Below are 14133 nucleotides of genomic sequence, written 5' to 3'. Positions count from 1 at the left end.
ATCTTTGACCCAATTGACCCAAATGAAGAAATTATTTTTGCATTATGTTTTAGGGGTCAGACACTTCGTATGTTCCAATTTTGAGATCATGACGAATCCATTTGATCAGTTTGCTAACATGATTAAAAACCTAGTTTGCATCGTTTTGTTACGGCTAAGGTATCCTGATTGATCCATACCCCTGTTCGGAACATTATAACTTTGATCCTGTGATTGGTAAACCTAAATGGATTGTACCATCGCGTTGTGTCCTAAAAATCCTTGAAGTTTGCCAATTCTCAAGTTGTAACAAATCCATCTGCATACTTTCTTATGTCTATCCATTTGTAAAAAATTGCTTTTTGACACATTTCCCAATTAAAATTTTTGAGTGCCTGTTTTCAGAAATTCGCCAAATGCATCTTGTGATTCGTCATGAGCCCAAAACATAGAATTATTTTCTCCTCATGAAAAAGAACCTTTATCCTAGTTTTGAAAATCCCAAGTGATCAATAACTCAGTTTTATAATGCCGAACCTGAGCCCAGTTTATGTTTTTTAACACTATTTGCCTACTAGATAATTGAAGTATCGATGTTCAGAAATTAAAATCTTCTGACTGGGAATTTCTTAGGGGCTGAGAACTTGTAGTAGAGTATGTAGGATTGAACACTCATGTCGATTTTCGTGGCCTGGTTACTTGATTGAATCAATTTTTAAGGCCAATTGGCAAGCCTCCAAACACAAATTCACAATTTTTAGAATTGATTGAAAAGGCAAGAATTGGAAGTGATATTGAGTACAAGAGAGCTTATGCTGAAAATGGGTAATCATGTTCATAAAATGCATTGAAGGTTGAAAATCTACATGAGAGTTTCCAAATTGGGGCTGAGTTTTATCAATGGATCCTAGATTTATAATATACCAAATGGTAAACTTATTGAGTTTTACACTTCAAAATTAGTTTTATCAATGAAGCTATATTATGCATAATACCCGTAGGTGATAAAATAAGAGATATATATAATGGTCACATGAAAATATATAAAGCCTTTTCAAGTGACATTATATCTATATTAAAAGATATATTAGGAATGATGTTTGGTATAATTGTCGGGTCTTTTGCCTAAGTCAAAAAACAATAATACTTCTTTTTTTCTGTGAAAATTGCTGCTGAAACTTGTGAGGAACTTTTCACGCCAGACTCCCTTCATATTGGTCTTGCCTTGAATGGCATTGAAGCATTTATAAATGGAAGTGGAAGCCATCACCAATAGAAAAAGATGAATATACATCTAGAGTTGATTCAAAGTGCAACTTCTAAAACTGGAGATGTTGGCAAATTTCATCCTGATGGCTGCCTTGAGATTATTGACTGGAAAAGGGACATAGTTAAACTACAACATGGAGAATATGTATCCTTGGGCAAAGTGGAGGCAATTCTATCCACAAGTAATTATGTGGACAATAGCGTGGTTCATGCTAATCCATTCCATAGTTATTGTGTGGCTTTGATCACTCCATCTTCCCAAGCTCTAGAAAAGAGGAGCTGGCAAAAGACAAAAAGAGGAGTCATGCCTTCAAAGAACAATAAATCCACGGCTACAAAGAACACAACTCACAAAGAAGCCTCACGCATTAGAGAGGACAGATGGCACTGAAACAAAGTTATCTCCAGTTAATAAAATAATAAGGAAGACACAGCAGATTTAAATGGGCAAGCAAAACATGAGGATCAACTCACTATTTAAAAGAAGTGAATGCAGTAGTTAAAGTCAGCGGCTTGTATATGAAGCAACTCACACAGTAGCGAGGAAGGGTAGAAGTGTTTGAAAAGAACCAACGCAGGCACATGAGAGAAGTCGTTGGCTTAAAGGAACCCTCTCCATCCATACAGAGCATGGCTAAAAAACAGAGCCACAACACATCCAAAGAGACTTTGTGCTAATAAAAGGAAGCCGTGTGTAGTCTAAACAATATATCCCACATGGGTTGTGGGAAAGAAATTTTAAAAGTCTAAATACAATGCCACACAATATGTTAAGTGTCTTAAGACAAGTGACTTTTGTGAAAGCCAATGCTTCGTGATGGGTCCTGCCCGTGGCAAGAGGGATGCAGTTAGAAGATAAATTTTGAACAGAAAATGCATGCACAAATGATGATGTCAGCAAGTTGAAGCAGTCAAAAAAGTCAAAAAATCTGGCTAGTCGCTATGTCGCTAGCCAGAATATCTTAGAAATCCGGCTAGTGACATAGCGAGTCGCCAGAAAACCTCCAAATCCAGCAGGACAGTGGTGGGTCCCGTGTGGCACTAACGTAGAAGGAGAGATTAGAGGAGTTCACAAGAAAATGTGACCGAAATCCGGTGGTCGCCATGTTGCCATCGAAAAAATGAAGAATTTTCGGCAAGTGACATGGCAACTTGCTAGAAAATTTGAGAATTCGACGAAGTTCAGGAGTTCGAACGTGGGTCTCGCTCGAGTACAAATAGCCATTCGAATGATGACACGTGGCATCAGTTGAGGTCATTCTCCAATAGTATAATGACACATGGCACTTTCTCAGAAGCTGAGGAGATATAAGGGTTTAAAAAAATGATGTTTTTATAATGATATCCTCTGTCTTTGTCACGTTCAGTTAAAGATTGAAAATATTTTTGTTTCAAAAATATTTTAATCTATAGTTCAGACTATAGTATTTTAAAAAAGTTTTCAATCTTTGGGCATTTTATTGCAAACCTGTGAATGGGACTCAGAACTTCAAAAGGCCATATCTAAAGCGATTTTTATCAACAATAAGCACTCCAATATACCACCAAAACTGGGAAGATCTAAATTTTCCAAATATGAAATTAGTTTGTGCACAGGTCTTCACCAATTCGTGCTATAGGCCAATTTGTGTTTCTCAGGGCATTGGCGGCAGAACAAGCAAGTTTGATTATTGAGCATCAAAGTTGGTTACGGGGCAAATTTGAAAACTTTTTGAAGCTTGATTATGGTAAAAGTAAGCTGGAAAATATTATCTTGCATTCTGAAGGCCAATTAACTAATATTAGAAATCAGTTATATTTTCTACCAAATATCTGTTATTCTTTATGCCACTGAGGCCAAATGATGGGGATTTGATTTTCAGTTACAGAGAGAAGGTAGAGAGAGGCTTTTGATCTTCTTGGGAGGGAATTCTGAGGGTACACATGTCAATTGCAGATTCAATCCGAGAATTGCTTCCTTCCTATATCTTTCTTCCTTTTTCTCTTTTGCAAGGTTGTTGGTAGTTTGCTCTAAGTAATACCAGTAGGGTTCCAGTTCTACTGTTGAAACCAGGGGTTGTTGATGGTTTTGCTTCCTATCTATTGAGTTGAGCCCTAGCAGTGAAGGCCACACACCTGTTTATGTGCAGATTTTCATTTCATGTCATGTATTGTCATTCTGAGATACTGGAAATTTATGCTAGATTATGTAAAGTATCTTGAGTTTCATTTAGTTTTACCAATTCATGTATTCAGTCTTTCCATGGATGAATATAAAAAGAGATTTTAGAATTATCTGAGTTTCCTTGTTCTATCTCCTAATTCTTTATATGTCATTAACTTTGTGATTAAATGGATAAGGTTCATTTGATTTAAGGCAGCTTGGATGAGTTGTGTATCAGATCTGTTATTGCTTCTGACTCAAGGAGTTAAGTAAATGCTTCAGTGTTCTGATAGGGTTTCTGGGTGTATGAAGGGGATATTGCATAAGAATGGGATTTGGGGATTTCAGTTGATAAACTTGATTGTAATGCAAACAAGTTAGGTCATCCTGCTGGTAATGACTCTATGTTTCAATGGATAAGGCACTGATCACTAAATCAGATGCAAGCTTATATGAATGTCATTTGCACAAAATATTTTATTCAAATAAATTCAATTTTTCATGCCTTGTAGTGGGCTGAAAGGAATTAACCCTCACTTAGCTTATGAATGTCATAGATTTGCATTTAGCTACTATAGATCTATGTCATTTCATGAGTAATTAGGAGATATAAGGGGTTTCATCTGCAGTAAATAGATTCAGAGATATGTTTTGCACTGGTACGATATCAATTGAATTTGAGGTCTATCTGCCTAGGTCTTGCAGAGCTTGAAGTAGAAGAAGGGTCAAGCCTTATAGTTGGCCCGATGTTTGAAGTGATATGTTGAGAATGGGAGTTAGCTGTCCCTAGATATGTCATATTCTCATTGGGATAATTGAAAACCTTCTAGCGTTTTCAAACACCAACACTTATCTTGTACCATTTTATCAATACTAGCTAGAGGTTGAGAATCTATGTTACTGCAAAGAGAGGCCCATGACTTGACTTCCTGTTCAATTTCTGAAATAAGAGAGGAATGCTTAGCTACTATGATGGATTGTTGTTCTTTGATGGCATCAAGACCCTCCAATTGTGAGATGATAGAGCTAATACTAGTTTGCAGTCCTGCTATCTCAGTAGTGAAAGTATATGAGAAACACTGAAGCCGAGCTGCATTAGAGGTTGTGGTACTCTTAAGTTCAGTGAGAGAGTTGTCCATGTGTTGTTTCAGATCATTAACTATCTCACGTAGGGACTGTACAATATCACGAAGAGTTTGATTCTCAGATTCAGCCTCTTTCAATTGATTACCGAGCTTAAGAGAGAGTGAGGATGCTGCAACAACAATGTCTTTCAGGATTGCATTATTTGATGAAGGGTCACACCACCCTACCAACCCATAATAAAAAATGCAACAATATGGAGACAAGAGATGACAAAATGCTTCCCAAGCAATTTTATTATACTTGAAAATCCTTACAACATCCACAAGATGATATCATAGATATGACTTTTTTCAAAAAGAAGTTTACAAATTCTTCAATATAAGAGAACTCCCAAATAAGAATTTCCACAAGAAGAGTCTTCACACCAAGAGCTTCACCAAGAAGAACTTCCCAACTAAGAGCCTTCACCTCCAAAGCTTCCACCCAAGAAATTCTACTTGCAGAGCTACACCTTAAGAGCTTTCACACCTTGAAGCTTGACCTTCCAAAGCTTCCACACCTTGAAGCCTTCACACCTTCCAACTTGATTTAGAAATGCTCATATGCCTTGCTTAAATAGGCACTTAGCACCCAATGCATGATTTATCCACAACCTTCTAGAATTCCACCTACACAATATCCACAACCTTCTACAATATCCACAACTTTCTAGAATTCCACCTAAATACAACTAAGCACCACCATGTGGCCCAATTAGAAAACTACATTTCCTTTATGGATCACAACAAATATTAAATGCATGATTTAAGGAACTTTCCACAAGCTCCTAAGATGCCACCTACACACTTCGATAAATGGAATGACAACCAATTTTATTTTATTTTTCTATTTGTGCCACCTATGCACCTCGAAAATAGAAATTCCTCTTTTCTCCTTTTTTTTCTATTTTCTATTTTTTATTATTTTCTTTCTATTTTTGTCACTCTCTCTCCACAATTTTTCTTCTTTTTTTTTTAATTTAAATTTTTGCATGTGAGATGCTCTTGCATCAGACTCCCCCGGTAGATAGAAAAGTGTGTCCCGCACTTTGGCGCCAAAAAGAAAGATCTACAACCATCTTCATCTTCACCAAAGGTTTCCACCTCAATAGGGACAAGAAAACTAACATGCAAATCTTCCACATCTGCATCCATATGTCAAACACCAGAATCTCAACCATCCAATCATCATGCTCATTCCCAGGGACAAACTGAACATAATGCTTCATTGCCAAACCCTCATTCAAATCAGCAACTAGTGAATCCACACCAGCAACAACAAACTCCATATCAACAACAATATGTAGATCTTCATCAACACAAGTCAAACTCACAACACCAACAGTCTCATTGCTGACAACAAGATGCTCTACAACATACAAGCCACCAACAACAACAACTGGATCATCCACGACCGAATGCTCTACAATCTCCATGTCAGACTCAACCAACTGATCATGAAAACCAATCTCCATCCCAGCATCAACAAGGTTAGGAATATCTTCAGCAACAATCTCCAACTGCTCTGCAAGCTCTATATCAGGCTCCACAAGCTGATCAACAAAACCAACTTCTTCCACCTCAACCTTGTGATGTCATCTTCCCTCTTGAACATCTTTAACTCGATCAGCCAAGCTAGCTTCAAGCCGAGTAGACATCTTAGAAAAAATCCTCTCCACTATATCATGGAGTTTTGCAATCATCTCAGGGTCCAATCCTCTCGGAGCCATCTTCCAAGATCTTCGTAAACCCTCTGCAACAAATCCTTCTTACGCTCCTTGTGATAACCTTGAATTGTTTGCAAGTCAAATCGCAACCTCTCACCTCGCATGAACAATCAGGAACCACATCACAAGTCTAGGACAACAGATCTATAATCCACAAGCTCTTTACAATCATGCCTCAACAAGTTCAGTCTTCCATCTCCGCATCCATCAATCAATCTGCATGTCTTCCCAAGGTCCTGGTGCAAACTGCCTCAGCTTCAGTGATTTGTTTGCATGCTTAGGAACTCCTACTCTGATAAACTTCGCCCAACCAAGGTCCTGGTACAAATTGTGTCACACTTCAGCGATCTGCTTGTACACTCAGGAACTCAAGCTCTGATACCACTTGATGAAGGGCCACACCACCCTACCAACTCATAATAAAAAATGCAACAATATGGAGACAAGATATGACAAAATGCTTCCCAAGCAATTTTATTATATTTGAAAATCCTTACAACATCCACAAGATGATATCATAGATATGACTTTTTCAAAAAGAAGTTTATAAATTCTTCAACATAAGAGAACTCCCAAATAAGAATTTCCACAAGAAGAGTCTTCACACCAAGAGCTTCACCAAGAAGAACTTCCCAACTAAGAGCCTTCACCTCCTAAGCTTCCACCCAAGAACTTCTACTTGCAAAGCTACACCTTAACACCTTGAGGCTTGACCTTCCAAAGCTTCCACACCTTGAAGCCTTCACACCTTCCAGCTTGATTTAGAAATGCTCATATGTCTTGCTTAAATAGGCACTTACCACCCAATGCATGATTTATCCACAACCTTCTAGAATTCCACCTATACAATATCCACAACCTTCTACAATATCCACAACTTTCTAGAATTCCACCTAAATACAACTAAGCACCACCATGTGGCCCAATTAGAAAATTACATTTCCTTTATGGATCACAACAAATATTAAATGCATGATTTAAAAAACTTTCTACAAGCTCCTAAGATGCCACCTACACACTTCGATAAATGGAATGACAACCATTTTTATTTTATTTTTCTATTTATGCCACCTATGCACCTCGAAAATAGAAATTCCTCTTTTCTCTTTTTTTTTCTATTTTCTATTTTTTATTATTTTTTTTCTATTTTTGTCACTTTCTCTCTCCACAATTTTTCTTCTTTTTTTTTTTTAATTTAAATTTTCACATGTGAGATGCTCCTGCATCATTATCAGTCTCAACTTTTGTCATCTGGTCAAGTAGTTGCTAGAGTGAAATGGGGTCTGACATTCTGTTGAACAGTTCACATGCAAAGAACTAAACGTTGCCTTCGCCCCCAACCTGTGTGTTATGGCATCCATGTGGAAAAGGCTGACAGTCGCAAGGATCTTGTATGAGGAAGACACGATTTGCAAGTTGATCCGATCCGATATCTGATTAGAGATCGAACATTCTATCAAACAATTCACATGCCATCTGAGAAACAACTTCCCAGTCTCACAATGCCACTCACTTGCTTTATAGCTACGTCTTGATGAGTGTTTGGATAATCAAGATCAACAGTAGGTAAGAGAAGATGAAGAGGAGGTCGAATAGAATGATCCCACTACTTGTTTAGAATGAGAAAAGCCCATACCATGTTTATTCTCCTCGGGAAAAATATGAATAGGATTCTCACTATTATTTTTCCCAACATCCAGGCATTTTGTCAAACGATTTGTTAGCAACCTGCACTGCCTGTTACTGATGATTTTGAGTTACTTGTTTGCCACCGGGTTTACCACTGTAAGTTGAATAAGTTCAGATATTTTGTCAAATAGTTCACCTGCATCTCGCCTTTACTGTGTTTTGCATAATAGCATCAACGATATGATTGGAAACCCACAGCCCCAGCACACAGTAACCCACGACAGCTCTTGACAAAACAAATCCAGTGAACCCTGCGACCTCACAATCAAACCCATGACAAATTGTAGTTCGCAGTCAACCCATGGCAAATCGAAGTCAAACACAGATGAAAAGTTGCCCACGAAATCAAAGTGAAATGTTGGAGAGAATCTGCCCAAACCTACACTCGGCACCTGCTTGAATAATCAAACCTACACTCAACCCCCGTGACTAAAGAAGACAAAGTGAAACATGACAAAACTAAGAGTAGGGTGCAAACCAACAAGCTTCCCCACTAAGATAAGAAGCTACACGAAAGGAAAAATGTCCAAGAGAAATCAACGTGCAACCCAAGCCAACCAAACAAGAAAAACAAGAGAAACAAGAAGCCAGGAGCACAAGAACAAGGCAAGGACTAAGGGTCCTTCCTTGGAAGAAAGAAGCCAAACACCAAAGGGTATAGGCTAAGGTGAGCAAAAACCCTAAACCACCATTGAGAAGAGTTAGAAGGGTGTCGTTGACGAGTATAACCACTACGAGGCTTCACAGATCTAGAGTGACTGGTGATGGTGGCACTGGAAGGTTGTTTTGTCCCACATGCAGGAGACGAGGGAGAGAAGAAATCGGTGATGAGTTGAACCAAGGTCACTCTCTGGGGGAATAAAAGTTGTAAGGTGTGGTCAAGGAGTTGCATAGTCTCACTGAGGTACAGTGTGAGGCATCTCTGGTTCATGTCGCTGAAGAAGGTCGCGTGGGAGCTACACTCCCTAAATAAGCAAGAGAATCTCGTACAAATATCGTAGTAGGTAGGATAATGAAAGATGAAATGGATCTTCATTTTGGTCGTGCCCAAGGTACATAAGTGACAAGTCCGATCCTCTCTGCCCATGTGGTGATTGAATCTAAAGTTCGTGGGATCATAAAGGAGCCCAAAGAGATGTGTAAGGCATGACACCAATACCAATATAAGTAACTAGGGGGCACAATGATACCGTCCATGATAATTAGAAAGTGTTCTGCATTAAAGGCCATCTTCAAGCATAACCCACCAGCCAAGTTACACCAATCTTCACAAGTCTTTAAGAAATGGATAAATTTGTTATTCATTGCTACTCATTCACCATTGCTAACATCATGCAAATAAAAGAACAAATTTCTTTTGAGGGAAATTACTTTCATCCAAAGTGTTAGATTTTAAATTTTGGATCAATAGTTGGTTTCACTAAGCTATGTGTTGCTTTGGAATAGTTATTGAGCTATAACTTTCATATGTAAAATAAGTTATGGATGGAATTTATAGCATAATACTTATGTAATAAAGTGAGTGGTATAAAGTACTTGGAAAAAAAGAGGATTGCACATTTTTATCATATAGGACCCTAGATGAGAGTATGTTTTCCAAGAACTTGATGATGGTCACATTAATTTTCGAGCTTAGTGCTTCCTAAATACACATTTACAAGTGTTTTCAAAGTTTGGGATTTGATGGTGATATGTATACGTATGTTGTTTATAATTTGAGGACATGAATTGGCACATTTGGAGATTTTAAGTCTTTGGTTTGGTGGGCATTGGTTATACATATAATGATAGTGACAATTATGTTATCATAAAAATTAATGCATGTTTGAGCTTTGACATGATCTTATGTGGTTGACTAGTGGTGGTTGTGTGATTCAATTTTAAGTACATTAAAATTTGTTCTTTCACTATCATTACTTGATTATTAACTTGTTTTTAATATCAAATCAAATTTATAAACAATATAGTGTTTGAGACTTTAAACATTGCTAGTTGGACCTTTATTTGTTGTAACTTTTATTATGATCTATTGAATTGAAGTATGAGGTAGATGATAAATGAGTCCTTTCTTAGGTGGTTAGTGAAACTTATAGTGTAGTTGTGTTGGGGGTTGTGGGCCATCTTTATTTGGGATATATGATATAAAGTGGTAAGCTTATTACAATGATTCAATGGGAGCTTTGATAATGTCATGATGGATGATATTTTGCACATCAAAGTATGCAAATTTCCTATTATTTTGAGTTTTTTGCTGTACTTTTATTTTATTGACATGACCATAAAAATTGTGTATGAGCTCACAAGTTCATGATGTCTTTCTCATTTAATAGCTAGGATTTTGAAAGCAATTTTTTTGTTTCTTTTTGTATTGAAGTTTTTAACCATGCATTGAACAACGAATTCCTTCATCAAAAATGATTAATCTATACTTATCTATTTTATTTACTCCTATATCCAAAATTAAACTAAAATCCCAATCTTTTTAAAATTAATTCAGAACCTTGACAAATTTTAATTTTTACTTTAAAATATGTTATGTCAATAATCTTATACATGTGCTAAACTTCGATTAGCATCTTCCATTCGTTTAACACTTTCTAAAATAGAATAAGAATGTGCCATGTTGGTTAAGTTAATACAAATTAAGGGTCAAATCCCAACGGAATTATTGTGATAGCAGATATGTGTAACTAATTGCTGCAGGATCTCAGCCTCAATTCTGTTAAATGAAAATATGTTACCTTGTTAAGTAAGGATGAAATGGAAATCACCCCTTCTGATCATAGCTCTAAATCAAGAGAAGCCATTCCTCACGGTAGGGGGCGCATTGCGCCAGAACTGCAATTTATTAGAAAATATTAATTTTCAAAACAAATAGATTTTACAGCAAGAAGAAAGTGTCACAGATTACAACAGAATAACTATTGCTGTTAACAGCAAGAAAAAGATTTTTGCACCATTATCTTGAAAATGAATTCAAGACCAATACTTGTAAAAGAAAATCAAACTCTTAACTAGTTTTTTTTTTTTTCCTATAATCCTTATAATAGATCTCTAATATCAAGTTTATTTCCTGCGTCACTCCGACCTCGTTTACAAGCTATTTTATGAATGCGAGCATTTACCTCTGAAGTGTCGGAACATTATTCCATTTTTGACCTATTTGAACTTAAATTTTCTAACAGTCCGCCGATTCGACGATCAAAGAAATATGTAATACAATGGCGGCTTCAATCTGAGTAGATCAAGAGCAGACATGACAGCGGCAGTAAATCCTAAATCCGAAACTGATGAAGTGTTAGCGCATCAAAATTTACCCGGAAATGATTGTTTGGTAAAATATAATATGCCGCTAAACCCTAAAAAATAAGGAAAACGGTTACTGTCACGAGACATGTTTTAAATTTTCTAACAGTACGCCGATTCGACGATCAAAGAAATATGTAATACAATGGCGGTTTCAATCTGAGTATATCAAGAACAGACATGACAGCGGCAGTAAATCCTAAATCCGAAACTGATGAAGTGTTAGCGCATCAAAATTTCCCGGAAATGATTGTTTGGTAAAATATAATATGCCGTTCAACCCTAAAAAATAAGGAAAACGGTTACTGTCACGAAACCAAACGATTTAGTAAGTCAGAACAAACCCTAATTAAAAAAAGGCATCACTAATTAAAATTCCAAATGCAAACATTGTGGTCAAAGAAAATTTTTATGTTGTCGAGCAACAATCGAATCGCCCATGCATACGCGGGGCAACCGAAACGATATCTCGACTTCAATATACTCTGTTTTATAAAGGAATTTCGCATTATGAAATTTGCAGAGTTCCTCCAAGAAACAGAGATTGCAAACAAAATAAACGAAAACAAGATAAGAAAACAGCATCACATACGAATCAAATTGCACTGCAAAACTCTTTTTTGAAGGTTCCGACATGCGAAACACAGATTCACGAATTCTAAATCTTACTTACACGAGTCCGACTAGAAATATATATATTCCGAAACCCTAACAGCGATCAAACCCTAAATCCCTGATACTCTTGCCATTTTCGATGCGTCTCAAATCATTCGGAAGCCCTAATCTCTAAAGAGCATTTTTTAATCGCATTAGTTATTAGTTATTATTATTATTAGTCCAGTCTATTTATTAGTTCAGCCTATTTATTATTAGTTTAGGCTGAGACTTATGTTTTCACCTGATTTTATTAATTTTATTAGGCTATTAGTTAAGCTGTGCCTTTGCAAAATATTAAACATGATTTCCAATGTTTGAAGTGTCTTTTTTTTTTTTTGAATTTCTTGAAAAGTATTTCTTTTTTCTTATTGGTTGACCTTATTTTTGCTAAAAGTTTAATTAATTTTTCATTCTGAAAATTACAAAAAAATTGTCTAATCAACTAAAAGTTTTTTTTTTTAAAGTAAATTTAAGTCTCCATATCTCTAGAGTTTCTCTTTATATATTATATGCTATATAATATATATAACTAGTAGTATGGAGAAAGGAAAGGACTAAGAATGAAATTATAAAATTTATTATAGAAGTTAATTAAATTTTATAAATGTTATTAAATTTTATTATATACTTTTTTTATTATATAATAATTTTTTTGAAATATATATATATATATATCCCTAATCTCCTTCATTATTATAATTTTAAAATGAGATTTAAGTTTAGCATTCAAATTAGTTTTACAAGTAAAGTTAGAGTTTAGTATGGGAATTCAATTAAGATTAGATTTATATTATGTTAGGTTAGGGTCAATAATAGAATTGCATTTAGAGATAAGCACCACAATATTTACCCATTTAATATTTATATTGAAAAAAAAGTTTGAGTAATTTTTTATTTTAGTAGATAGTAATGAAATACATATTATTTAAATAGATTGATAGTAAATACGCTAGAATAAATTCATAAATTATGAAGAAAATTTGAAGTCGTCATATAAATGAAATTATTTAAGTCAATTGATTTAAAATAATATTGTACCTATTGATTTAAAATAAAAAATATATGTTCAAACAACACTTTCCTCTAATTTTCTCTAATTTTCTATTTCATTATTCTATGTTCTTATATTATAAAAGAATTAAATTTTATTTTAAAACTTATAAAATTAATTTACTTGATTTACTCTTTAATAATTATTAGTTTATATTACTTTATTTTAATTTTCTTCTTATAATTATTTACAATCATTTACTTATGCCAATGTTTGTTCAATCTCTTCAAACAATATTTATTTTTTTACTATTAGGCTGGACTCTTGCTGTAACACAGCTCTTGTTATTATTAGGATACTATTGCATTTAGTAAATGCAATTTTTCAATTAGATTAATCAATGAAATCAATGAATTTAAAAGTTTATATGAAACTTACAATGTGTATATCTGTTTTTCTTTTCTTCCTTATTTTACAAATGACATTTTGTGTTCATTCTATTGGTTCATACTATTTTTTTTGGGAGGGAGAAAAATCAATATTTTTCCAATAATGACATGCATTAATATAGCTTTATCTTTTTCAAAAGTTTCCAAAAAGTAATTATTATTTTATTAGCTTCCACCTTCATACCTAAGACATAAATGCATGTCTAATCAATAATAACTAAATAATATTTCTCAACAAAGATTGTAAATATATCAATCTATTATTTTTTAAATCTTTGAGTTTAAGTTTATTTAAAATCTTACTAAAAAACTAATTATCATATCATTTACAAATACTTTTTTTTGTTTCTTCATAATAATTTAAAATTATTTTATTCTAATTTTAAAATTAAATTTTTATTCTAAATTATAATTAAATTAATAAATTATTATTATTATTATTATTATTATTGATTGGTAAACAGCCAAGGCCATAATAATTAATTATAATGAATAAAATACAATAGTGTTCCACCGTTCAAACGGGCACTAGTAGGAAAGAATGGGAAAAGAAAACCTCCAGTCTAGCTCGAGACATTAGTCCTTTATTATTATAAATTAAAAGGGGCATACCCCAATCCAAATATCCAAATTATGATACAAACAAATCCAATAATGATGAACAATATAAAAATTATAATCCTTAATATTCTCAATCACCTCTTGACGAAGGATTAAAGCTTCTTTTATCAATCCAGACTCTGAATATAATGTCCCTGTCTAATCACTCCAATAAACCGTTAATAAACTAACATCATAA

At 34.6% G+C, this 14133-nt stretch overlaps 1 long non-coding RNA gene and 1 other non-coding gene across 2 annotated transcripts; both read right to left on the bottom strand.

The window, feature by feature from the left end:
- Positions 1-10384: 10384 nt before the first annotated feature.
- LOC149553779 (uncharacterized) lies at positions 10385-12017 on the bottom strand. The gene is made up of 2 exons (XR_016353190.1): positions 11057-12017; positions 10385-10769 (listed from the first exon to the last, which is right to left on the bottom strand). It is a non-coding gene; the product is annotated as an uncharacterized LOC149553779 (long non-coding RNA).
- LOC149553780 (small nucleolar RNA snoR111) lies at positions 11649-11773 on the bottom strand. Its single transcript, XR_016353521.1, has one exon. It is a non-coding gene; the product is annotated as a small nucleolar RNA snoR111 (small nucleolar RNA).
- Positions 12018-14133: the final 2116 nt, after the last annotated feature.

This window comes from Cupressus sempervirens, chromosome 6, assembly GCF_028749045.1.
Source record: "Cupressus sempervirens isolate cs-2001-9-10 chromosome 6, ASM2874904v1, whole genome shotgun sequence".
Lineage (NCBI taxonomy): Eukaryota > Viridiplantae > Streptophyta > Pinopsida > Cupressales > Cupressaceae > Cupressus > Cupressus sempervirens.
Note: the sequence above shows the minus strand (reverse complement) of the source record. Positions and strands in the feature narration are given on the sequence as shown.